Genomic DNA, 26656 nt, shown 5'->3' with positions numbered 1-26656 from the left:
GAAGATATATAGCAGTTGATTATTATATAAAAAAAGAATAAACGTATTTACTATTGAAACTCAATATGATTTTAACTTTATGTTATAGAAAATGACAGATGGGGCTTGTGGTAAAATAGATGTTATAGATAGAAGGTAAAATTCTAGTGGTAAACAAAAACCTGACCATGCACGTTGCTTTCCCTCTAAGGCGGTTACTGTATTCCTAGGCTTCTTTTTTTTCCTTAGTGAGAAATTTTCCTTTTCTCCTCTTCTTTTTTGTTTGTTTGTTTGTTTTTTTTTTTTTGTTTTATCTTTATTTCCATCCTTCTTTTCATTTTTATTTACCCATTACTGTCCCTTATAACTTCACTAACCCTTTTCTTCTCTTGCAGTCAGTCAATATTATCGTCTTCTACATCTGATGGTTAGGGCTCTTCCCATTATTGTTAATGGTCTTTTCTTCTACTAAACATAGTTAATTTGTCTAGTTGTATGAGGTTTTACTTTAGTAACAACAAACAAATAATTAATATTTAATTTGTTTGAAACTTTCAAGGTCTTTTTGTTTTTATTTTGTATATATATTTTAAGTGAACATACCGTGTTTTGGAGATTGCCACTATCTCTCTTATCTAAGTTTCAATTACAATACATGATGCAAGTGTTGTGGGACTAACTATTATTGAAAAAAAAAAAAAATGTAAACATGCCATCTTTATTTAGTTTTATCTTCTAAGTGAAAGGGATAATTTTAGGAACATTAAGGTGTAATATAAAAAAAATTTAGTGCTACTTTCATGTCAAAATTAAAGTTTTATTTCAATAAATAATATACTTTAATTTACAAACAAATGTGTTCAAACGTGCAATTTGTAGTTTAATAGAATTACCTGTTTATCAAATAGAATAAACAAATTTTTAAAGGTTAAACAACTCGAATACAAATTCACTTTGCATCTTTACGGGGCATTCTTCATCTGTTATGTCAACTAGATTTTCACCCTAATAAAGATGATCTTATCTGCTCTCCACTAAAGGTTGGTTTGAGTAATATTTTTGTTTCTTTGTTGGAGTTAAGATAAATGCTTTCAATTAGCTGTGCAATTCTTCTTGAGTCTGTCTGTATTGAGTCTTCCACTCTTCATCCCTTCTAGCTACCTATTTTCGCTGGAGGGATGTCTAAGATAAGAAACATTAGTAATTCTTTATATATGAATCAAATACATCTTATATTTTATTTATTTCTAAACAACATTGAATCTTGAAAATTCTTTTTGGGTTGAGGACTAAAACTCTAATTTTGTGTTCTTTCTCTAGTTTTTGTCTTTTTCATTGTCTATCTTGAGCATTACTAATTATACTTTGATTGTAGGGACATACAAAATCAATACATTCTGTGTGTTGGAACCCTTCTGGGGAGTTCTTGGCATCTGTCAATGAGGACTCTGTCAGGGTTTGGACTCTTGGAAGTGGGAGTGAAGGGGAATGTGTTCATGAGTTGTAGTGGCGATAAGTTCCACTCCTGCGTTTGCCATCCAATATATTCTTCACTGTTGGTCGTTGGCTGTTACCAGGTTAGTTTACATCCTTTCCTTATTTCAATTCAGTATGTTCGCAATCACAAATTCTAGAAATTGATTTTGAAAACCTTTTGGATTGAAGTTGTGTATTTAGAAATCCACTTAAATTTGGTTAGATTTGAGTGCATTTGATGGGATTTCAATCACTAATATTTGAATTGATCATTTCACTCTTCTTAGTTCATTTACCTAACTTATATCATATGGGTAATAAAATAAAATTCTTATAATAAAATAGTTTATTTCATGTTTTAGGAATTCCAAATTTGATCCATAAATCTATTCATATCCTAGTTTGTGTGCTGAGTTACAAACATAATAATTGATTTCTAAATGAATTCCATTTAATTCAATTTAAATCAAATCGGATCATGTTTCCATGGATTTATTTTGAGATGAAAAGGTTTTTTAGAAGGATAAAAGCTGTTTTGAAAAAGTTTGGTATGTTTTGCTAACTTATCAAAGATGATTGTTTTTCCTTTGATAAAAAGTTCTTTATTTTAATGTGAGCATATTTGTATAGGTTTCTTTCCGTGTTTGTAGATTATGAAACGAATCTATACCACGATGACAATGTAATTTTATAATGGTATAGCTAAAACATAATGTTGGTGTATTTAATTTAAAAATAAATAAATATTAAAACTTAGGAAGTGAAATATTAAAACATAATGTTGGTCTATACCGATGACAATTGATCAAAGTAAAATAAAAAAAATAAAAACAAAACAACAGAAACTTAGGAAGAAATGTTAAAACTTACAGTATTGACGTAAAAATCTTGCTTATGGGATAAAGTTGCAATATGTTAGTCTTTAAGAACCAAACAGAAAGTCATGGAAAATGACAAAGTTGAAGGACAACATGAGAGAAACTAAGACTATGAAACTGAAAACTAAAATCTATGTTCTGTTCATGTGATCTCAAACTGAGATTTCTTACAACTATATATAGTGAACTAAGAACCTAATAGAAAATGTCATTTCTAACAGAATGTATAATTGGTCAAAACACTTTTGTCATCGTTCCTGGGATCCAAGTAGACAATGCTTTGGTCAAAATGTCTGCCACTGATCTTTTGCAGTAATGTGCTGCACCTTTAGGGGTCTGTTTATAACATTTCAGTAAATAATAGATTAAGTGTTTAGTGCTGGAATGAAATACTGGAATATTATGAGATTGATTGATAAGAACTCTACCAGAACCGTACCACAAGAGTTAACCGTTCTAGTTTGAAAATTCAAAGGCTCTATAGATCTCACGTTGAAAATATCAATGTCATAGTAAATAGCTTTTTCATAATAACTAAAATTTTGAAGCTTAAGAAAAAAAATGATTAGATTATTTTCTTCCTAACTCTTATTTTTTATTTTATCTTTGATCAATTGATTATTTTAAATATAAAGTCTAACAACTTTAAATCGTTGATTTATGTGTCAAATTCAGATTTTTTATCATTAAATAACTTTTTATATAATGTGAGATTAATCAATTCAATAGTTAACTTGAAGGTTTTTATTGAATAAATTAATTTTATAATATTTCTTACAAAATAAAATCAATAAATATTTCATTTCATTACTTTATTTTATCATATAATATATTTTTAAAATACAAGTGAATATCAAATTTTAGATAACATATCTATAAATATCTAAATTATGTAAAATTTATATATATAATTATAAAAATAATATAAAATAATTAAACAGTTGGATCGATCAATCATGTGTATAAAAAAAATTATTAGTGATGTAGGTATCTAAGTTTGATGCAAGATATTAAGAGATCATAGCTTTATATATATATATATATATATATATACACCAGATAACCCGAAGTGGATCAAACAAAGAACAAATAACAGACTGAAAGGAAAGTAGGCAGTAGCAGGACTACTAAATGAAGTGCAGATCTTTAAAATGCAGAATGTAAATGATGCTTTAAAACATAAGAAACTAGAACGACGGTTTAACCGGCACAGATCTAGTAAAGAGAGAAGGGAAGAAAGCCGGACGACGGTAGTCCGAACAGAACCGGCTAAGAGGGAGAAGAGAGAAAAATAATTTGAAACAGCAAATTTTATTGAAAAGATCTCAAAGAGGAAAGCTTACAAAGGATTATTTCTCTTAGAGCTTCTCTCTCTAAATCTCTCTAATCTTACTTAATTTAAGGGTGCCTCACAACATGGTCGAGGACTCCTTTTAAAGAAAAATTTTGAGTACTATTTCTGCAGTTCCGGTTGATAACTGGAACTATTTACTACAGTATCGGTTTTAAAGCTCTTGGATGTCAATGCCGAAGCAGTCATCTTCATTTTGATACATTTTTTCTATATTGGGATCTTGTTGTGTAGAAGATTCTCCTTCTTCTTGGTTTTGTAAGAGAAGAAGAACATCTTGCAAATTTTTCTTCATCTTTTCTTTTGAATCATAGCTTGATAAAAATGCTGCAATTTTTGATTTTTGATTTAGAAATTGAAATGTTGCTGGATCTGCTAAATTTAATAATTTTGGATTCTTGCCAAAATATTCAGCAACACCTTCTGGACCGGCATGATCAGCATTAAATTGATTCATCATTTCACAAAGGAATATCTATGAAGTAGTGGGAGAGTATCTTCATTTTCTGCCTTGCCATATCTATACTGCCATGAGAATACCCATGCTAAGGCAAAGTCAGAGAAGTATTTGAAGTCTGCTGGAATTCTTGATTCTTGCAAATATCTTCCCTTATAAATTCTGTATCCTTCTTTGACAGGTGTAGGAAGGATTTCTTCGATTGCCCCAAAATAGTCCCACCATTGGAGAAACCAATTTGGAAAATCATAACTCTGATTCTTCTTGAAATATATCAACCAAGAATGTCGGTTAAGCTTATTTTGGAACCAGAATGTTCTTGTCCATGCATCTATATAATCCCAGTAATTGTATCCTACTGGATCAAAAGGTTGGGAAAACTTTTTATAAGAATTCAGATTTTTCCCAAAAGCCTTTGGGGTTAAGACTTTTAAGATCTGGATTGTAGAATGAGTTATAACTAATGGGATATTATGTTTGACTTTTTTGAGAAATTGGTAGAATTTCTCTTGGATATCAGATCTGTCTTTTCCCCTATACTTTTGAAAGAACCACTCTCTTTGAGGTTTCCATTCCTCAGAGTAGAAATCTTTCCTAAGGGTTTCCTTATCAATAATGAATTTATGAGATAACATCATAAGACTCATTTAAGGAAGAGTAGGTTGGAGATTGGATACTCTGATGATCTTCTTCTTTTTCAGAAGTCTGGTAAACATTTATAGGAATCCTAGAAGAGGTATCTAAACCCTGTAGGTTTATGGAAGGATCATGGTTAATAGATCTGGGGATTTCTGATCTAGTAGATTGGGACCTGTAAGAGAATGACCTCCTAGCAAAAGCGAAACTAGATCGACCGCTGTAAGCATCGATTCTGGAAGAGAAGGAGTTTCTCCTATCAAAGGTTATTTCAACTTTCTCAGAATTGTCCTGAGAAATATTTTCGATTTGAGAAGCAGGTCTAGGGACACAAGGCGAAGCCTTATCCAAGACCCACTTTTCTGGGAGGGAAACTTCATCCCATTTGATAATTCTAGGAAGAGAGATATTAGCCTTTGTCATATCAGTGATAAATAAAGTAGTCTCGCCTCTTTGAAGTTTGAGAAGGACCCGAGAAGCACAGGAGTTCATGGCCTTGTACTGAATCCTATAGATTAAGGCTGCGGGAATAAATCCCTCTTTCATGTTTAACCCATGAAAGCAGACATTGAGAAATAGAGAGTCAAGAATATGGTCATCTAAAAAACTCACTGTTTTGTTGGGAAAACAATTAATGATAGAGAAAATATCAAAGGTTATCTCACTGAAGCTGATAGAGAAAATATCCTCTTTGCAATGAAAATTGATGATAAGGGAAAAAATATTGTCAGTGACAATGAGCGTCTTCCTGATGCAGTGTATACGTTGTTATACACAATATCCCAACATTTCCTGGGTGATCCTTCTCTTTGGAGAGAAAGATCAGGTGAACTCCTTTCAAACCTCAGGTGTAATTCCTTAGAACATTTCAAATGGTATAAAGATACCTTCATGTCTAGGGTCCTAACCAGAGAAGATTGCAACCAAGCCTATTGGAAAGAAAAATATCTTGACGGGCTTCCCAAAGCTTTCAGCGATCTTATCAGAAGTAAACTCCGAAGTCATTCTCCTACTGGAGAGATCAATTATGACAGTTATGACTATGGACAGCTTACTGCCATCATTATTCATAACGGTATCAAAGTTTGCCAAAAGGATAAACTCCAGAAGCAGCTTGCCAAAGAAAAGGCGTTAAGTAAGAAAGAATTAGGGTCTTTCTGCGAGCAGTTTGGTCTTCCATCCTCCTCCACCAAAAAGAAGAAACATGCCCCCAAGAAAGAGGTCGGTGAACCTTATAAGAAGCCTTACAAACGTAAGTACAATAGAAAACTCATTTCCAAGAAGCAAGGGGATAATGTCATCCCCACCAATATTTCCAAAAAACCCGGGACAGGCGTAACCTGTTACAATTGTGAAAAACCTGGCCATATCAGCAAATACTGTAGGCTAAAGAAAAAAATTAGTAGTCTTAATCTTGAGCCTTCCATAGAAGACCAAATAAACAATCTCCTTATTGAATCATCTGATGAAGATTCTGTTAAAGAATCTGAGGAAGATGTCAACCAAATACAAAACGGTGATCATGTTTCCTCTTCTGACAGTGATGATACTCCAGAAATTAATGTTTTGACAAAAGAACAAGATCTCCTTTTCGAAGCAATAAGTTCTATTTCCGATCCCCAAGAAAGAAAAGAATTTCTAAACAAATTCAAAGAGGTTTTAGAAAATAGACCTAAGCCTAAAGAGTATTTTACCACAAATAAATTTGATATTACAAATATTTTCAAAAGATTAGAAAAGAATTCTAACATTAAGCCTACCACTATTCAGGATCTCCAGATTGAGATTAACAATCTCAAGAAAGAGATCAGGGAAATCAAAGATCAACAACAAATTCATCAAGTTATTCTTTCTCAATTAGATGATGAATCTGATATTGAGAAAGAAGAACCTCCTGAAAATAATGATTCTATGAAAGGCGATTCTGGTAATCTAGAAGAAACCTTTATGTGTTTGATCAACAAGGTCAAGATACAAAAATTTTACATTAATATCAGAATTGTTATTGATGATTTTGTTCTTGAAACTCTTGCCCTCTTTGATACAGGTGCTGATTCAAACTGCATTTTAGAAGGATTAATTCCTACAAAGTATTTTGAAAAAACTTCTGAAAAACTCAGCACTGCTAGTGGTTCAAAGCTTAAAATTAATTACAAGCTTTCTAAAGCAGTAATTGAAAATCAAGGACTCAAGATCGAAACAAACTTTCTCCTTGTAAAAAATTTAAAAAATGAAGTTATTTTAGGAACACCATTTATAAAAGCCCTCTTCCCCCTACAAATTTTGAAAGATGGTATTTCCACTTATCATTTAGGGAAGCAAATAATTTTCAAATTTTCCAACAAACCATTTACAAAAAATATCAACACCATTCAAAATAAAATCAACCAAATTAATTTTCTGAAAGAAGAAGTGTCTTTTGCCAACATTGAAAAACAATTACAGAATCCTTCACTTCAGAAGAAAATCCAATCCCTTCTAGGAAGCATCCAATCCTCCATTTGTTCTGACCTACCTAGCGCCTTCTGGAGTAGAAAAAAACATATTGTTAGCCTTCCTTATGAGTCAGGCTTTAAAGATAGCCAGATTCTCACTAAGGCCAGACCTATCCAGATGAATGAAGAACTCCTTCATTATTGTCAAAAAGAGATCAAAGATCTCTTAGACAAAAATCTTATTAGAAAAAGTAAGAGTCATTGGTCATGTTCTGCCTTTTATGTTAATAAACCGGCAGAAATTGAGAAAGGCACTTCCAGGCTCGTCATCAATTACAAACCTCTTAATCAAGCCCTTCAATGGATTAGGCATCCTATCCCCAACAAAAAAGACCTTCTTAACAGATTAAACTCTGCTAAGATCTTTTCAAAATTCGATATGAAATCTGGATTTTGGCAAATCCAAATTTGTGAAAATGATAGATACAAGACTGCCTTTACTGTCCCCTTTGGGCATTACGAATGGAATGTTATGCCTTTTGGTTTAAAAAATGCTCCGTCTGAATTTCAGAAAATTATGAATGACATTTTCAATCCCTATTCAAAATTTGTCATTGTCTATATCGATGATATCTTAATTTTTTCCCAATCCATTGACCAATATTTCAAACACATAAATGTTTTCATCAATGTCATCAAACAAAGCGGACTTGCTGTTTCCAAGACAAAAATTAATCTCTTTCAAACCAACATTAGATTCCTGGGTCACAATATCCACCAGGGAACCATCATTCTTATCAGCAGGTCTATTGAATTTGCTAATAAATTCCCTGATAGAATCCTAGATAAAACCCAATTACAAAGGTTTTTAGGATGTCTCAATTATGTAGGTGATTTTATTCCTCACCTAAACAATATCATCAAACCTTTACATGATAGGCTTAAGAAAAATCATCCTTCTTGGACTGATGTTCATACCAATGTCGTCAAAGAAATCAAAAATAGAGTCAGAAAGATAAATTGCTTATATCTTCCCATTCCTCAAGCCTTTAAAATTGTTGAAACTGATGCCTCAGACATAGGTTATGGGGGTATCCTTAAACAAAGAATTGAGTCACATGAGCATGTCATTGCATACACTTCAAAACATTGGAATTCTGCACAACAGAATTATTCTACTGTTAAAAAAGAAGTTTTGGCAATTGTTTTATGTGTTTCAAAATTTTAATCTGATTTACTAAACAAAAAATTTCTTATTAGAGTAGACTCTAAGTCTGCTAAAGAAATTTTACAAAAGGATGTAAAAAACCTTACCTCAAAACAAATCTTTACTAGATGGCAAGTAATTTTAAGTGTTTCTGATTTTGATATTGAATATCTCAAAGGCACTTCAAATTCTCTTCCTGACTACCTTACCCGTGAATATTTACAGGATAAGGAAGATGCCTAGAAAGACAACTACCCCTTCCAGGGGAGGAACATTTAGAGGCGGCAGAGTCAGGCTGGCCATGACTTTAAACAAATCAAAACCACAATCTGCTTCGGCAGATTCAAAATGCTCTTCTTCTGGGTCATTCACCCCCATTGAGTCATCGACTCAGAAAGCAATCCAAATTGTTGAGTCATCGACACAGCAATCTGGAGCTCCAAAAGAATCTTCCAAAAAGACTGATTCTTCTGTTAAAATTACAAAACAAACCAAAGCAGATTATGCTCTTCCAATTAGAACACTCTTAGCTGTCCAACAAGGAAGCCTGAGTAGCCTACCAAAAAAATCATGGGCTGACATTGCCTCTGAAGAAGACATGGAAATAGATTTAGCAAGCCTAAATACCATACTCCAGTCTTTCAATCAAACCCAGAAAACAATAGCAAATCCGAATAAAACAGAAGGGACCCTTGACCTTCAAAAAGGAAAACAAAAATCCACTAATCCAAACCATTATGTGGCTAAAAGGAAATTTTCCTCAGTTATACAAATGGAACCTGAATTTTGGGACAAAAACCCATACAAAGCTATTACCAAAGTCTTCCCACCTGGATTTCATTTTAGACCTTATGCGGCAAATAAAACCAAGCAATTTTATGAGTTTATTTTAGTGGATTCAGACTCTGTCTCCATCAAACACTATAAAAACCAAAAAGATCCATTAGTCATAACCCATTCTACAATCCAGATCTTAAAAGTCTTAACCCCAAAGGCTTTTGGAAAAAATCTGAATTCTTATAAAAAGTTTTCCCAACATTTTGACCTAGTAGGATACAATTACTGGGATTATATAGATGCATGGACAAGAACATTCTGGTTCCAAAATAAGCTTAACCGACATTCTTAGTTGATATATTTCAAGAAGAATCAGAGTTATGATTTTCTAAATTGGTTTCTCCAATGGTGGGACTATTTTGGGGCAATCGAAGAAATCCTTCCTACACCTGTCAAAGAAGGATACAGAATTTATAAGGGAAGATATTTGCGAGAATCAAGAATTCCAGCAGACCTCAAATACTTATCTGACTTTGCCTTAGCATGGGTATTCTCATGACAGTATAGATATGGCAAGACAGAAAATGAAGATACTCTCCCACTACTTCATAGATATTCCTTTGTGAAATGGTGGAATCAATTTAATGCTGACCATGCCGGTCCAGAAGGTGTTGCTGAATATTTTGGCAAGAATCCAAAATTATTAAATTTAGCAGATCCAGCAACATTTCAATTCCTAAATCAAAAATTGCAGCATTTTTATCAAGCTGTGATTCAAAAGAAAATATGAAGAAAAATTTGCAAGATGTTCTTCTTCTCTTACAAAACAAAGAAAAAGGAAAATCTTCTACACAACAAGATCCCAATATTGAAGAAATGTATCAAAATGAAGATGACTGCTTCGGCATTGACATCCAAGAGCTTTAAAATCGATACTGTAGTAAATAGTTCTAGTTATCAACCGGAACTGTAGAAATAGTACTCAAAATTTTTCTTTAAAAGGAGTCCTCGACCATGTTGTGAGGTACCCTTAAATCAAGCAAGATTAGAGAGATTTAGAGAGAGAAGCTCTGAGAGAAATAATCCTTTATAAGCTTTCCTCTTTGAGATCTTTTCAATAAAATTTATTGTTTCAAATTATTTTTCTCTTTTCTCCCTCTTAGCCGGTTCTGTTCGGACTACCGTCGTCCGGCTTTCTTCCCTTCTCTCTTTACTAGATCTGTGCCGGTTAAACCGTCGTTCTAGTTTCTTATGTTTTAAAGCATCATTTACATTCTGCATTTTAAAGATCTGCACTTCATTTAGTAGTCCTGCTACTGCCTACTTTCCTTTCAGTCTGTTATTTGTTCTTTATTTGATCCACTTCGAGTTATCTAGTATATATATATATATATAGAAAGAGATAGAGATGGAGAAAAAAATTTGTAATTTTACTATAAAATGAGATCTTTTAAACAATCCAAATAAAATAGATTATCTTAAAATAATTTTTTACCTATGATATATTAATACAAAGTTTATTTTATATTATTGATTATACTAATGATAGCTCCTTTTAAATAAATAAATGTGAGTAATCTATAAATCTATTTAAATATTTCTATATGTAAAATTGAATCTACCTGCTTATTACTATATGCATTTACAATGATATTTATTATTATTAAATTTTAAAATACTTAAAATCATATATATATATATATATATATTGTAAAATTTTAAAAAATAAAAGGTAACCAAAATCATCATATTTTATCAAGATAATTATATAATATTATATATATATATATATATATATATTATTCTTACTTTATCATTAATATAAATATTATCACTTTAATATTTTTTTTATTTAGATAATATTATTTATATTTTATATGTGACTCATAAATTATATATATATAAATATATATATATATATATATATTAACATGAAATTTTAATTGATACAAAAATATTTATAATATTAAATAAAAAATAATTTTCTCTTTTAATGTCTATCTAATTCTTAATTTAAAATTTTTAATGGCCTAAATTTTTTCTTTTTTTCTATCATTTTAGTTTATTTCAAAAACAGATCAATTATTAATTAATAATAATTGATATATTATAATTATATAAAATCTATTAAAGTAAATAATATTTTAAAAATATTTAATATTATAATTATAATTATGATAACAAATTTAAATTTTTAAAATAAAAAATAATTATTAATAGTTGATATTTAATAATTATGTTGTAAATTTTAATTGTTTTTAAATGTTACAACAATGATTATAAATTTAAAAATTTTAAATTAAAAGCAATATAAGGATTAAAATAAACTAAATAATATTAAATATCATAATAGTGAAATAGTTATATATTAAAAATAAATAAATAAAATTTATTGTTTCAATCTTATAATAAGATTTGATTTGCATATTTAATATTTTTATATTATAATAAATAAATAAATTATAATATTTTAAATATGAATTAAATTTGAATGTTATATTTTTTTATATATATAATTTATTTCAAAAGTGAATAAATCTCTTTTATCTATTTAATATATTTTTGACATTGAAAAATTTCTCTTACAACGAAAAAAAATTCAATAAAAAAAGACACGAATTAATTTTTAAAATATTATAAAAATATTCTTTTTGATACTTTTAATTATAACATATCAAATTATGTTTATTTATTAATATTTTTTATAAAAATATTTAATTACAAATTCAGAAAATAGTGCTTTATTATAAATTTGTAATTCATTCTCAAGTTATAAACTAAATTATAAATAAAATACAAGATAAGATTAATATATTTTTATTAATATAGTTATTTATGATATTTATATTTTTAAAATTAATACTTCTTTAAAAGTTAAAAAGCATTTCAAATTAAAATAATTAATTATTAATATATTTACTTATTATAACACATTATAAGTCAAATTTAAATATGTCATTTTAAAATCATAAATTAATAATTTTATATATAATCAATTAAATAAATTTATGTTAATATTTACTTCAATTTACTTAAAAAATAGAAATTTGATTTCATTCAAATAGATCTTAAACTTTAGTATATCTCACATTTGTATCTATTATACTAAACTTTATTATTTATTGAAAAATATTTTTTATTATATTTCTATTTATGAGTGTATATTTTTTATGTACTTTTAAAATAATCATTTTTATTTTTAATATTTAATAATAATAAAATAATACATTCATGTTGTTTATATTAAAAAATTAATTAAAATTTTATATTATTTAGTTTCACTTTCATGTCCCTTTTAATAAACTTTTTTTAAATTTACTTTTGTGTTTAAGTAGTGATAAAATTCTAATTTTTAAGTTTATGTATTATATTGTTATCAATTTATATGCAAGTTCTGTAAACTAATTTGTTTTCTATAACAATAAAAAAAAGTAATATACTTTTATTTTCACTTATGACTTAATATTTTTAATGTATTATTAAATTTATATTGATTAATTTTTAAAAAAATTATGGACATAATAAAATAACATACATTTTATTTAGGTATGTTTAAATGTTCCTTTGAATCTAGTATTTTAAATTTTTTTATTAAATTTTATTTAAATTAAGTATTGTTATGTTAATTAATTTTTTAAAATATTATTATATCATTTAATTACTATATATTTAACTTTTTTTTATAATTGATTCTTAGTTAAAATGATAAATAATTAACATACTATAGTAAATTTTTTTAAAAATTTAAACAAATGCATAAAAATTTAATAAGTTTACTATTTAAATTTTATGACCCACATTATATAACTTTATTATATTTCATTATTTATTTATAAAATTACTTTTTTTATAATGTCAATTAATACTAATTCTATTAAGTTATTAAACAATATATTATAATTTAATTAATTTTTAAAAAAATACTTAATTTTTTATTTTTTAAATATTTTTATTTTTTGTTAATGAAGGCTTGGAAGGTCATAGTAACATGAATAATCAACAAAATAAAAATGAATACATAAATATTTGTGTGTTCAAATCTACTAAAGATGAAAAGTGGATATTAAAAAGTTAGGTTATTTATAATTTTAGAGTTGGAGATGGATATTTGGTGTTGGTGACAAGAAGATGAAGATGAAAGGTTGAAGAAAGAAGAGGTGTCGGAGAAAAGGTCAGAAATATGAAACGGAAGACGATGAACAATAATGCACAATACACATGACACAAAACGATAAAACTTTTTAATGGAGTTAGAATTTTTAATAGAAAAAGGCTTATTTAAATTTTTTTTAAAAGTTAAAGAATTAAAATGAACTAAACAAAAGTTAGAGAATAAAAGTGAATTTTATCCTAAAGTTAATGGACGAAAAGAATAATTTTACTTATTATATATTAGAAACAAAAATTATGAATACAACATTATATTCTAAACTCAATTGAAGAGTTAACAAAATACTATAGAATTTCTAATGAAATTGACAAAACAATTAATAAAAAGATTTAATATGAGTAAATGTATCTTATAAAATTTTGAATAATCTAAATTTTAATAGTTTTGTAACTCAAAGAACGAATATCAATTGTGTTACTAAAGAATATCAATCTTGCATTAAAAATGTGTATTGAAATAAGAATTCTTATCATGCATTTAATAGATTGAATAATTAAAATAAAAGTAATCAAATGAAGCTATATTTTTGCTAAAGCATTATTTTGCATATAATTTTAACAGTAGATGATTGTAAATGCCTTTTTTTTATAATTTTTTTCAATAAATATATGTTATGTAATAACAATAAACAAAAATTAAAGATAATTATTATATTATGTTAGATTATATTTATCAAAACATGTATTTAATCATAATTAGTTGTTTATTGATTATTTATAATAACATCAACAAAAAAAATTAAAAATTAATATTGTTAAAGAAGATAAAAATATATAAAATATTAAAAAAATGTTATATATAAAAAAATATTTCATCATCTTTATTAATGTAATTATATTTAATATTATTTTATATATATATATATATATATATATATATAACTCATACAATCTACCAATTTACTAGTTTTCTTGTAAAGGGTGCTTCAGTCGACAATAGCTCAATTTTGTTTGTAGTTATAATTATGCTGTTCAGTCTTTGGAGCTTTGACCTGATTATAATTTGTTATGTTTAATGACTCATCGTTCACAAATGGTAATTAAATCTGATCCATGACCTGCAGGCATTGGAGCTTTGGAACATAGCTGAGCACAAGACAATGACTCTATGTGCTCACGAAGGTCTTATTGCTGCTTTGGCCGTTTCAACTGTAAATGGCTTGGTTGCTTCAGCCAGAGATGACAAGTTTGTCAAGTTTTGGAAGTGACTTGGTTGTGTGTTGTTCAATGCAGTTTGTTTTATCAGTGTTTATAACATGCTTGTAGTTTATGTTCCCTTTTGTGTTGCTTGATCAACCCACCCTCCCCCTTTTGTCATTTGGTATATTTGATTTTCAATGTAAACATAGATACTAACCTTTGTAATATTGTAATCCCTGTTTCAGCGCACACACACACACACAATTTTACCACCCTTCTCTAGCAGAAGCCTTTCTTTAACACCATAAATATTGTTTGATAATACAAGCATTAGAGCCCACTAGACTAATAGACTGCACCATTTCTTTGGCATACCAATGATTCTGTTGTATCAATACAACTAAGATTCCTTTTGTCAGATTTATCACCTTTTTCTTGGATCCACCACTAATGTATTTCAATACTCGTCTAAGCTGGTCATCACGATCGATCATCTCTGATTGAGAGTGTGTAATCACACATTGAGTCAGCAAATCGTCACAAGTGGGCTTGGACACCACCTCCATCTAAAACTTCAAAGCTATAGGTAGTGAGACATCATCTCTTGTACACTAATAAACTTTTTTAGTATTAGATAATATGAAACTTTTTACTTCAACTTTTACGAGATTTCTAAGAGTATGATGCAAGCTGATAGATTATCATATAAGGAGTGGCATACGTTGTTTTCTCATATTTGGTTGGAGCATTTTTCTAAGCTCAAACATATTTTTTACATTGTCATTCAATTATAAGTTATCATATAAGGAGTGGCGTTACGTTGTTTCCAAATGCTTGATTGGAGTATCTTTCTAAGCTCAAATTTGATCATAATCCTCTGTTGCTTTGTGTTTCCTCTTTATTGCCCTAACAAGCAAAGATGACTAACTCATTTTGCTTTTAGTGGTTTTGTTTGGAATAAAAATTATGGCAAGAGTATCAAAGGAGCTGTGGTTTAAAAAATCTAGAGCCTTAAAAGTGAAATATGGTAACTGTAATACTCACTGCTTTTATGGAACAACACTTGTTAAAAGGAGGAACAAGGTGAAAGCCCTCTAAGATACACCGCTGAATGGGTCCGTGATCCTCTTTTGCTGGAGCATATGATCAATTCCTTCTATATGGAATTGTATAATGATCTGGGTGAAGTTATCCCTTATCCACTAAGTAATTGTTTCCCTCATATTTTGATTGAGGAGACAAATCAAATTGGAGATATATCATCTTTTGAAGGTCAAACAATTTTGCTAAAGATCGAACATCTCTTGACTTAGCTCCAATTGTACAGTTAAAACACATTGAAATTAAATCATATACTATAGTTACATAGTTGAAAATCACACACTCTCAATCTTAATAAAAAATCATCTATCCTAAAGTTTAATCTTTTCTTCAGTACACATTGTTCAAGATAATAATTCATAATATTAACTGTACATACATAATAATCAATAAAAAAATTGTAAAAACTTCTTAAAACAAGTTTTATTCATAACTTTTATTATGAAATTTTGGTTAGATAGTTCCAGAAACAAATCATAGGTTTTTCATGCCAAAAATTCTATTTCTAACGTTGTAGTTTTAGGAAAACACTAGAGTTTTACTATCTAAAGCAGAAAAATTTTGAGTTTTTAAGTCAAAAACATATAAATAGGAGTTAGGGTTTGAGATCAACTCCCTTTACATAGAAATAGATCTATCGCAATCAAAGAGATGAAAGACAATGCCTTCACTACTAAAAAGTCTGTTTATACAGACGGATTTTTAGAGCATTACAGACGGTTTTTTCTATTACAGACGGATTTACAAACGGATATAAACCGTCTGTAATATCCTCGTCGTCCGTCTGTGAGTTACAGACGGATTTTTCCGTCTGTAATCCATCGGTGATATATTTTACTAATATTGATATTTTTTTATTTATATAGATAGTTATTTCCTGCTGTTCTTGATTATCACAATTTATAAACAAAATAGAAACTATAGATTCGGCATCTAAACATTTCAAAATGATTTATAAAATTTAAATGTTATTACAAAGGAAGACAAAAAAGCATCTAAATAAATACATTTAAATATAAAATACAAGTCTTCATCAGGAATAATCTGTATAGTCATAATCCGAAAGAGCATCATCATCAGTAGAAGAGGAGTCAGTAGAGGAATAATGCATGGAGGTGAAAACCGGTGGTGCTGGAGCTGGTGGAGGAGGAGGAAGAGGTGTGGAGCTGCTTGCTCTCATGAGCTCAAAATAAGCATGCATCTGCTGCATTTGCATATGCTGTTGCGTCATCTGCTGTTGGACCTCCCTTTGCATTCTCGACGCCACCTTCTTCTCCATTTTCTTTGCCCACTTCTTCTTCCATGCACTTTCTTTGCTCTTCCACATCTCCTCATTCTGCTTCTAGAGTTCTTCATTGAGGGCATGGACCTGAGTGCGGACCATGTCCTCTACATCCTCAGGTGCAAGAGAAAGGGCATCTCCAGTGACAGATGCAGGGGACATGGAGTCTGCAAAGCGGCCCCCCATGCCATAAATGCGACCTTTATAAAGGTCACCCACTGTCTGTGACCACATAGCATCCTCATCTACTGACTTTGGATTCTGAGAAGATGCTTCCTCAAGCCTTTGAATATAGTCATCCTACAGTTCAGTTCAGATAATTAGATATTAGTTTGGAGAACTATTTAATAAGTTGCTAATAATAACATATATTATCAATAACTATGACTTACATATGTGGCCTGAGATCGTGTATCAACCCACAGGTTTTTGTCCTGCCTGCGAGTGTGTGTCTCCTTAAACAACTCTCCAGTAGTAGGTGGCCTCTTCAATGACTTCTCCTGCAATTAGAAATAAATCATAATCTCAAATATGAAATTATAGATAGAGTAAACTGAATTTTAAAATCACATACCAAGTTCGCCTTAGTGCCAGCCAAAGTCGTAGACCCACCAGTATGCAGTGACCCCCCTTTATTAGATGCCCTGTTTGTCTTGTTCTTTACAGAGACATTTTTAAACTCATCTGTACCCCAATACTCCTGCAAGGCATGAAGAAAGTTGGGTGCTATCCAATCAGAAGTAGAAGGGTCCTGGCGAGCCTCAGTGTACATTTGTCTTAGTCGCTTTGCAGTGTGACTCTTCCAAGCCTTGAAAATCATCTTTTCGTCCTGGGGGGGAATGGAGAAGTTGCTCTACAAAAACACAATTTCATTAGAAGAGGTACAAACAGTCATATGTAATTACACTTAGTTAAAATTAATACACTATTATTACCTTCCAATCTTTGAACCATTCCATCTTTGTATCATTTGGCACCTTTGCAAAACTTCTGTAAGGCGCATCAAACGTCTTCTTAATCGTATCTGTGACCTGATGGAGACCTTTCTGTGGTGGTATCCAACTGATAACACAATAAAATAAAACATAACTACTAACATTCACATAAAATACACAATGTTAGGCATATTTGATTGAATTACTTACCAAGTGGACCCATCCCATCTCAAAGTTTCTAACGATCTCGATGATGCCTGGGTCTGTGATGACTGCTGCCCGCTTACAGATGGGACAGCAGTGGATCCATCTCCTGTGCCCTGTGTAGCAGGTGACTGTGTGGCCTATGTAGTAGGGGGTGCAGAGTGTGAAACTCGCTGTACTGGAGGGGGAGGAACAATATACCCAGGATTGGGCACCATGATAAATTGCTCCTGTCCCCTAACCTGGGAGGTCTGCACTATTGCTGGTGTGGACGTCGAAGTTGGAGCAGTAGGTGAAGAAGTGTTGCCACGATCAGTTTGCTGAATAATACCCTTCTTACCTTTACCTTTACCTGCCATATCTGAATCAAATCATATATATGTTTACAGACAAATACTATAATTTGTTTAAAATATGAATAATATTGGTGATAACTCAAATATGGCAACATAGTAAATTGACGATGGACACCTAACGACCTGATTGGTGATGAATTGATGCAAATTACAACAGACGCGTATAAATTCCTCTATACCCTCAAAGAATTTAGGTTTTATCCCCCCCGACTTGGGTGCAACCTATCATACATCCACTGACGATTTCTGAGAAACATCTTCCTTAACAACTATATAAACCTAATACAAATATACAATGTGGTATCAACCTTCTAAAATACATTACAGAAAATTTTAATATAAATTTTGGCAGAATCTCCCCTAATACATGTTAATTTCCTTACATTTGTTTACCATTTTTTTACAAAAATGAAAATTTCACCTAAAATCAATTAATAAATTATATAACAATAAATTATTCGATACATCAAACAAAAACACATCACAATCCTAAACCGTTCTAGAGCACATCCCCTTGTAACTCCACAACATGCATATTCTACAAACTCCACAAACACAAACAATCCCACAACACACAATAATCAGGTTCGGAGAAGGACCTCTACGCCCTTCTCCCCAGTCATACAATCTCCAATCATACAACTCTATCTTAGAAATTTTAAGTCTCTAAAAAACATAAAAAATTAAAAAACTAAACCGATTAAAAGTTAGAGTATCGTACCAGGAATACAATGATGCAAAAAAACTTTCAAATGGTTGCTCCAATCACTCGCAATGGCCAAAACACTGAGCTCTTAGAGAGAGAGAGAGAGAGGGGGTTCTAATAATGGGGGAGGGGAAGAGGAGACGCGGTTTTTATGGGTTTCAGTCATTACAGACGGGAAAATTCGTCTGTAATGGATTTAATGAAACGGTGCGTTTAAGGTGGCACATTACAGACGGATTTTTCCGTCTGTAAATGCGTCAATCCCATTTATAGACGGAAAAATCCGTCTGTAATTTATCACCTGAAAAGGTCGGCTAAAACCGCCACATTTACAGACGAAAAAATTTGTCTGTAATTTCCCGCTATAATATTTCCTCCTATTTTCAAATTATAGACGGAAAAATCCGTCTGTAATTTCTGTCTATAACATTTGGCGCCAAAAGGCGAGCTAAATACAGACGGATTAAAATCCGTCTGTATTACAGACAGATGTTTCAGAAAATAAAAAAAAAATTATTCCACAAATCTGTTTGTAAATCCGTCTGCAAAATCCGTCTATATTAAGCACTTTTCTAGTAGTGCTTTAAGGCTAAGTTCTCCTCGAGATTCAAAAGACGGTGCAACGTTTTAATGGAAGATATCGTTTAAAAATCAAAATCTTCTTGAGATCAAGAGAAAAAGATGTCCAAGCTCATATTCGAAAAAGGTTTGGAGAGTAATAGAGTTTTCTAGTTGAACGAGAGAGTGAGGGAACAAAGAGTAAGGTGAAAATTAAAATAATTATTTGTTTTGAAAATTATGTTTTTATAATGCTTAAAATTACTTAAATATCCATTTTTCTTGAAGATTTTCGCTTGAACGAAAAAATTAGACAAATTCTACTGCACATTTGCTAATATTTTCGTTTGAGTAAAAATCCATCTGAAAGCTCCTTTTGGCAATCATTTTCGCTTGAGCAAAATTACGGTTAAGAAATTCTTATCTATTTTCACTTGAGTGAAAAATTTTAACTTAAGGTAAAAAGAATCTTCCATTTTGAAAACAAGAAAACACAGTTGCAAAATTAGGGTGTTACAGAAAATTTGATTATGTGTTGTTTTGAGATTGTCTAAGCCTTGCCTTGATCCATTAGTACAGGCAATGGCGCCCGTAGCTAGATGGTATCCACCTATGGAAGGGTGGGTGAAGTTGAATTGTGATGAGGCTTTCTCATAAAGTCATAATCAAGCAAAGTGCAGAGGTATTATGAGGAATGATCAAAATAGATTCCTAGTTAGTTTTGCTATGTGGTTGAAGTCATTATCGATCTTGTTCTTTGAACTTACGAAGTTCAAGCGAGGCCTCATGCTAATTGTTAAGGTAGGAAATAGTTTGTTGATGGTAGAGTCTAACAATGCTAATGTAATAGAAGCCTCACATAGAGGAGCATATGCTCTTCATGATATCCATGCAGTGGTACTTCAAATTCTAAAGCTTGTATCATCTTTTAACAAAGTTGTTTGGATTAGGATTCTTAGGAGATCCAACAAAGTAACTGGTTGCTTTGCAAGTCACGATAGACAAGTAGAAGGCTTAAAAAAATTTTGCTCTATTCTGAGTTTTTTTTTTTGTTGTTATTTTATGATGTTCATTTTTATTCTAAAACGTAACTATTAATTTTTTTTCCAGCTTTTTCCCTTTTTATTAAAAAAATTATATAAGAAATATTGTTAATTTTTGTAATAATTAATATAAAAATCATATTTATGATATATTCTAATGGACCAAAAGTGTCAATGGCTTTAAAATGTAGCTATACTAAAATTAAAATATTTTTTTTAATTTTTTATTTAAACTACATGTATTTTTTTTAATTCAAGACCACAAGTTAAAAGAAACAAACTCTTGCTAACGTATTTGATAATATATATTTTTAATTTCCATTCATGTTACATATTTTTTTAATTATTAATTATTCAATTCTATTTTTTTTTTCATTCTTCCATGTTTTATAAATTTTTTATAAATAATTTTGTCATTATCAACTATTATGTATTTATTATCTTTTGAAACTCTATAATAGAATAATTATAGTCATGATGAAGGCATGCAAAACTTTGATTTTCCAAATTTCTAGTTTAATTATAGTAATTTTTAATTTTTTTATTTTTAAAAATAAATTTAAAAATTAAAAACTATTTTTAGAAAGTAAATCAAACACACTCTTAATATTTTTTTCTGCTTGTAATTAATTCTCAAACTCAACTTTAAAACACATCATACTTCTTGATTGATCCAATTGCATCAATTTTTATTTATATAAGAACTTATAACATAAATTTGATCAATATAAAAATTTATTTTAGTGAGATATTAAAAATAATCTGATATATATATGCCAAAAGCAAACTGCAAAAGTTATTCTATCTCCTTTCTTCTTTGGATTACCAGTGTATGCGTATGTTCAATTCTCATCTCTTTTCGTATCTTTCTGCTTCTATACAAAACTAGATGGGTAAGAGTTAGATCAATAACCTCACTCACATGGAAACACTTCTATAACTTTCCGTGTCACGTCCTTTTTGAGTTATGAATAGGTAAAAGAAAGTATGGATATATAGAGAGAGGAGAAAGAAGGTAATGATAACTTAAGAAGAAGAATGCACAAACTATTCTGGTCCCCATAATGTAGATATCGACCCTTCAACTTAATGGAACCCTTTTATATGCACTTATATATCTATGCATGTATATCAAACAATGTAACAGCGACCATTGAATGGGAAGGGTTATTTATTGTGTTTGTTTGGACCACCTGAGAAAACATGCATGCTTTACTATGACAAAGCAAGAAATAACAAACGCAATGCTTAAAATGTGTCACCACTTGCTATCAGCACTACTCTTCTTTTCCCTTTGCAATCAGACAGTGAGTGTATCAAACTCTAATTTTTCTTCTCCTCTTTAGTCATTCTTCTGTAACTTATTAATCTTTTGGTTGGGACAACCGGACTAGATAGAACTCCATAGCCTCAATCAAATTGGGAAAGAGAGATAGGTACAAGGAATAAACCAAAATTAAATATGAATTACAGAAAGACACATTATATTAATTTGCTGTTTTGTACAACATTCCTTTGATCTATACGAAAAAAAAGTGTGACAAATAAATAAAAAGAACAAATATAATTAATGTTATTGAATACAAATCCATTTTTCAAGAACAATATATGTTTCAAATAATTAATGTTATTCTCAGGATCATTATGATTAGTAAACAACTGGATGTGGTAATGTCTATATAAGACACATGGTGGTTGGATCGAGTAGCAATATAATAAATTATGTCAATTACGTACTCTCCAGAAGGGGTCTATTTTATTACTATACAAATAAATAGCTTGTATGTAGTAGCATGTGACATTGCCTTGTTGATGTTCAAAACTTGGAAAGTGTGTGAGAAATATATAGGTTTGGTAGAGTTGCACATTTAAAATATATAGAGAAAAAATTACATTAACAAAAGTCAAAAGTTTGTCATTTGATTAGTTTTTATTATTATATATTTTAACATAAATTATATTATTAGTATTTATAACTGTTGTAAGTTTAACCTAATAATAAAATGTATTATATGACAAAGTGATGATATATATCTTTTTTTTTTGTTGTTGCTAAATATATCTATTTTTTATACTAACAAAACTATATGTTGATATAAACTTATATTATTAATTCAATTTTTGTTAGATAAATTGTTTAACGATATTAATAAACAACCTTTATTTAACGATAAAAATGTACTCAGATCTACATCCTTGAATGCCAAAATACTTTTAAGGAGGGTTTTTTTTAAAAAAATTAAAAAGAAAATTCAGCAGGGATTACGTTTTTTTTTTAATTACATGTAACTATATTTTCTTACATGAGAATAATAAACTTGATTTAGTAATTAAATATATCCATTAATTATCAGTTTGATCGGTATAGACGTTTGGCGATAATTTAGCATCAACATCGATTCTAGACAAAAGTAAACTTGACGTTTAGGGTAAGAATTCATCTTAAATATGGGTTATTGTTTATAAAAAACTAAATTTGAATTCTGTTCTATATATAGACATGTTATCAACACTACTGTTACGTAAAATTTATGTAAGATTCATTAAATAATTTGAATGCCACTTTTTTGTAATAAATTTCATTTTTAATTTAATGAAATCTATGTGAATTTTATTCAATAATAAAAGTGTATTAACTAGTATGTTCTTACTATTTTTATTATTATTTATGATGCCTCATTAAATTATTTAATACTCCTACATATTTTGTTCAACTTATTTTGAAAGATTCTTTTTGTCTAGATTTACAAAATATTATTTAATTTTACTAACTTTGTGGAAGAACGTAATCTATTTTCAAAAAGTTCTCAATTATTTGTTTTCATCTTATATAATATTATAATTAAACTCATTAAGCAAAGTGTTAACAAAATTGAATAATTGTTTAAAACAATTTCATATGAATGAATCAAAATTAGAGTTTAATTTTAATGTATTATTAGTATATAAATATTCATACCATCGATCAATTATCAATTCTTATAGATCACCGAACACGTAGAATAACTCTTATTAGTTAACGAATTAGTAAGAGTTATTCTAGTTTAAATATATCTTATTTGATTTGGACACACGATTGCCTCTCACAAAGAATAAATTATAAGTTACTTTAAATATATCTTGAAAATAAATTATGGTATTATAAGTCAATAATTTTGAGCTATATAATAATATATGATAGAAAATTGAGATACTATTGATATATTTTAATTGAAAATTAAAAATAATCTCTCAAAAAAGATATTGGCAAGTGATATGATAATATGCTTATTTATAAGAGTATATTGAACATGACGATGCTTAAACCTAAATACAATCACGCGAAACTCAACATATTCCTTACGTTATTTTGGGCAAAGCTATTTTGTCACATGATCATGTTTATACTAAGACAGTGGTGTTGCCTTCTTGCATGACTATGTCATGTGAATACAAAAATCAACATTTTGGCTCCTACTTAAGTCTTACAGATAACTTATGCTATCGAAGGGGAATACTGTTTTATAATTCCCACTGCTTTAGCTTGGTTTTCTGATTCTTCTCTTGAGTTTTTGGCCGAGAATTTGCGATTGATATGAAGAGTCTTTTTTGTACAAATTGAAGAACATATTGCTATCAAAAGGGTTTTAGTTTTGGCATATTCTATCTCACTTCTTTTATGAATTCGATTAAGGATTCGTGTTGTAATTGGATACTCAATTTATATTAAGACCCAACCAATCATCCATAATCAGTGAAAATAATCAAGTTTAAGTTTTTATTTTTATTTTTATATGTTCTTATAAGTTTTTCGCTTTTAGTTCTTTTAAAAAAATTAATAGTTTTAATTTTATTTAACTCAATTGAACTTTAATTCTATACTCTAATTTATGTGTTATTTTGCTCTTTCTAATTTTATTTTATTTTTTTAAAACAAGCTATTGACATGAAGTGACGAAAAGAAGTGGAAAATCATTTTAATCTATTGTATTATAATTATTAAAAAATAAAAATGAATTATTTAACCAAATATTTAAACTGATTTTTTAAAACAATAGTTGTTTAAACCAGTTTTAGAGTTTATGATAACCATTTTTATTTATTATTTATGATAATTTAATTTGTAGCGTGATGAATTGTCATAATCTAATTATTTGCAAGAAAATCGGATGTATTTTTATCAACCTCTTTATATATAAAATGTGGCTGTTAATTTTTAAATGAGTGTTTTTAGAAAATTTCTTAAACAATATTTTTTTTGAAAGTATTATTAAATGAGACCATTTTTAGGGATTAATTTTTTTATCAAGTGATTTTTTTTATATTATAGATTCTTTAATTTAATATTTAATTTAAATTTTTCATGGTTTATTTTAATTTTATTTAATAAAATAGAAATTTTATTATTAAAAATTACAATATTTATCTTTTTTAATTATTAAAATTAAAAATTCATATAATATATTTTATTTATGTAAAAAATTAATTTAATGATAAAAATACTAGTTATATTTATTATTTCTTGACATTGAATTTTATTTATTTCATCTTGTTTATTGCAAATTGGATTAGGTCTTGCTACCTATTCATGGCTTGGGAGATTAAATTTAGATTTGAGCGTCAACATATATTCATGCATGTTTCATTATAGCTCAGTTATGTATAATTTAGCATTATCATGTTTAAATTAGAATACCCGTAAAAATTTGCGCATTCATGTAAATCAATACGATTAATGTTGTAAATTAATATCTGATATGGTCATTCAAACCATCTCTGCAACTGAGCAAACATACAACATGACATGCTACTTCACTAATATGCATATGCATTTCATAAATAGACTTTGAAGGTTTTAAATGATTGATAATAATTTATTTATTTTTAATTAGGTAGTAAAATAAAAAATCCATTAATACTTTATATTTTTCTTACTTATTATTAGTAGATTTAATAAAAGTTATTGAAACAAAATTGTATGTTATAGAAAAATTGAGTTACACATTAGTAATTACATAGGTAAACTAAACGTCTTAAACTTTTCGTAATTAAGTAATTGCTATATATATATATATATATATATATATCACATATATATAATTCAAATCAAAGTTTCAAACAGATTTCTTTTTTATTTTGTACATATATTAAACTAAAATTTGATATTTTATTATTTTATGTGAGTTTAAATTAATGATTTTATTTGCAATTTTATATTTTATTTAATTCCTTTTAAAAATTACTCTTTATTTTATAATAATGTTTATATTTTATTACTTCATACTAATCGAGATGAAATTCTCATCCCTACCTTCTGGTTGATTTTCCCCACCTAAAGTAGACACGCCAAAGTTCATGCACATAGGCATTAGCTACGGCCTCAATAAAGGTAAAAAGGGTTCGGAAAGGTAATGATTTTCATACCACCAATTGGCACCACAATATAAATATGATTCATTAATAATTTAATATAGCATATTAACAAATAATTTTTTTGAATATTAATATATTATTTACATAATAAATATCAGTACAACATATTATTAATTTAGTTATTGCTAAGTAAAAATTACGCTAATCTAATAAAAGTGATTTTAAGTTTTGTCTATAATTATAATTTTTAAAAATATATAAATAAAACAAAAATAATCTTTATTAAAAAAAAAACTAAAAGAAATGGGATGTGTATAACGGGTGGCACTCTTAAGTAGCGACAGCAACTCAACAAGCAGACCTTCATATCTTAATTAGTGATGTTGGTACACACTCAATTGAAATGTGTATATAGAAAAAATATTAAAATTTAGTTGGATAAAAATAATAATTTAACCGAGATAATTTATGGAATTAAAATAAAAAATATAATTAATGATTAAGGTTGGAAATAGACATGTTAACTAGAAATGCTTGCAACTTTGAGTTTCAATTTCTTGATCTTGATCGACAATGAGATTTAAGTTTATGTTGTTTTATAAATTAGTGTCTC

At 28.8% G+C, this 26656-nt stretch overlaps 1 pseudogene; it reads left to right on the top strand.

Moving 5' to 3' along the window:
- The first annotated feature begins 91 nt into the window (after positions 1 to 91).
- Positions 92 to 14574, top strand: LOC113847839 (annotated as a pseudogene).
- The last annotated feature ends 12082 nt before the right edge of the window (positions 14575 to 26656 follow it).

Source organism: Abrus precatorius, unplaced genomic scaffold (assembly GCF_003935025.1).
Source record: "Abrus precatorius isolate BTA unplaced genomic scaffold, Abrus_2018 Scaffold8, whole genome shotgun sequence".
Lineage (NCBI taxonomy): Eukaryota > Viridiplantae > Streptophyta > Magnoliopsida > Fabales > Fabaceae > Abrus > Abrus precatorius.
Note: the sequence above shows the minus strand (reverse complement) of the source record. Positions and strands in the feature narration are given on the sequence as shown.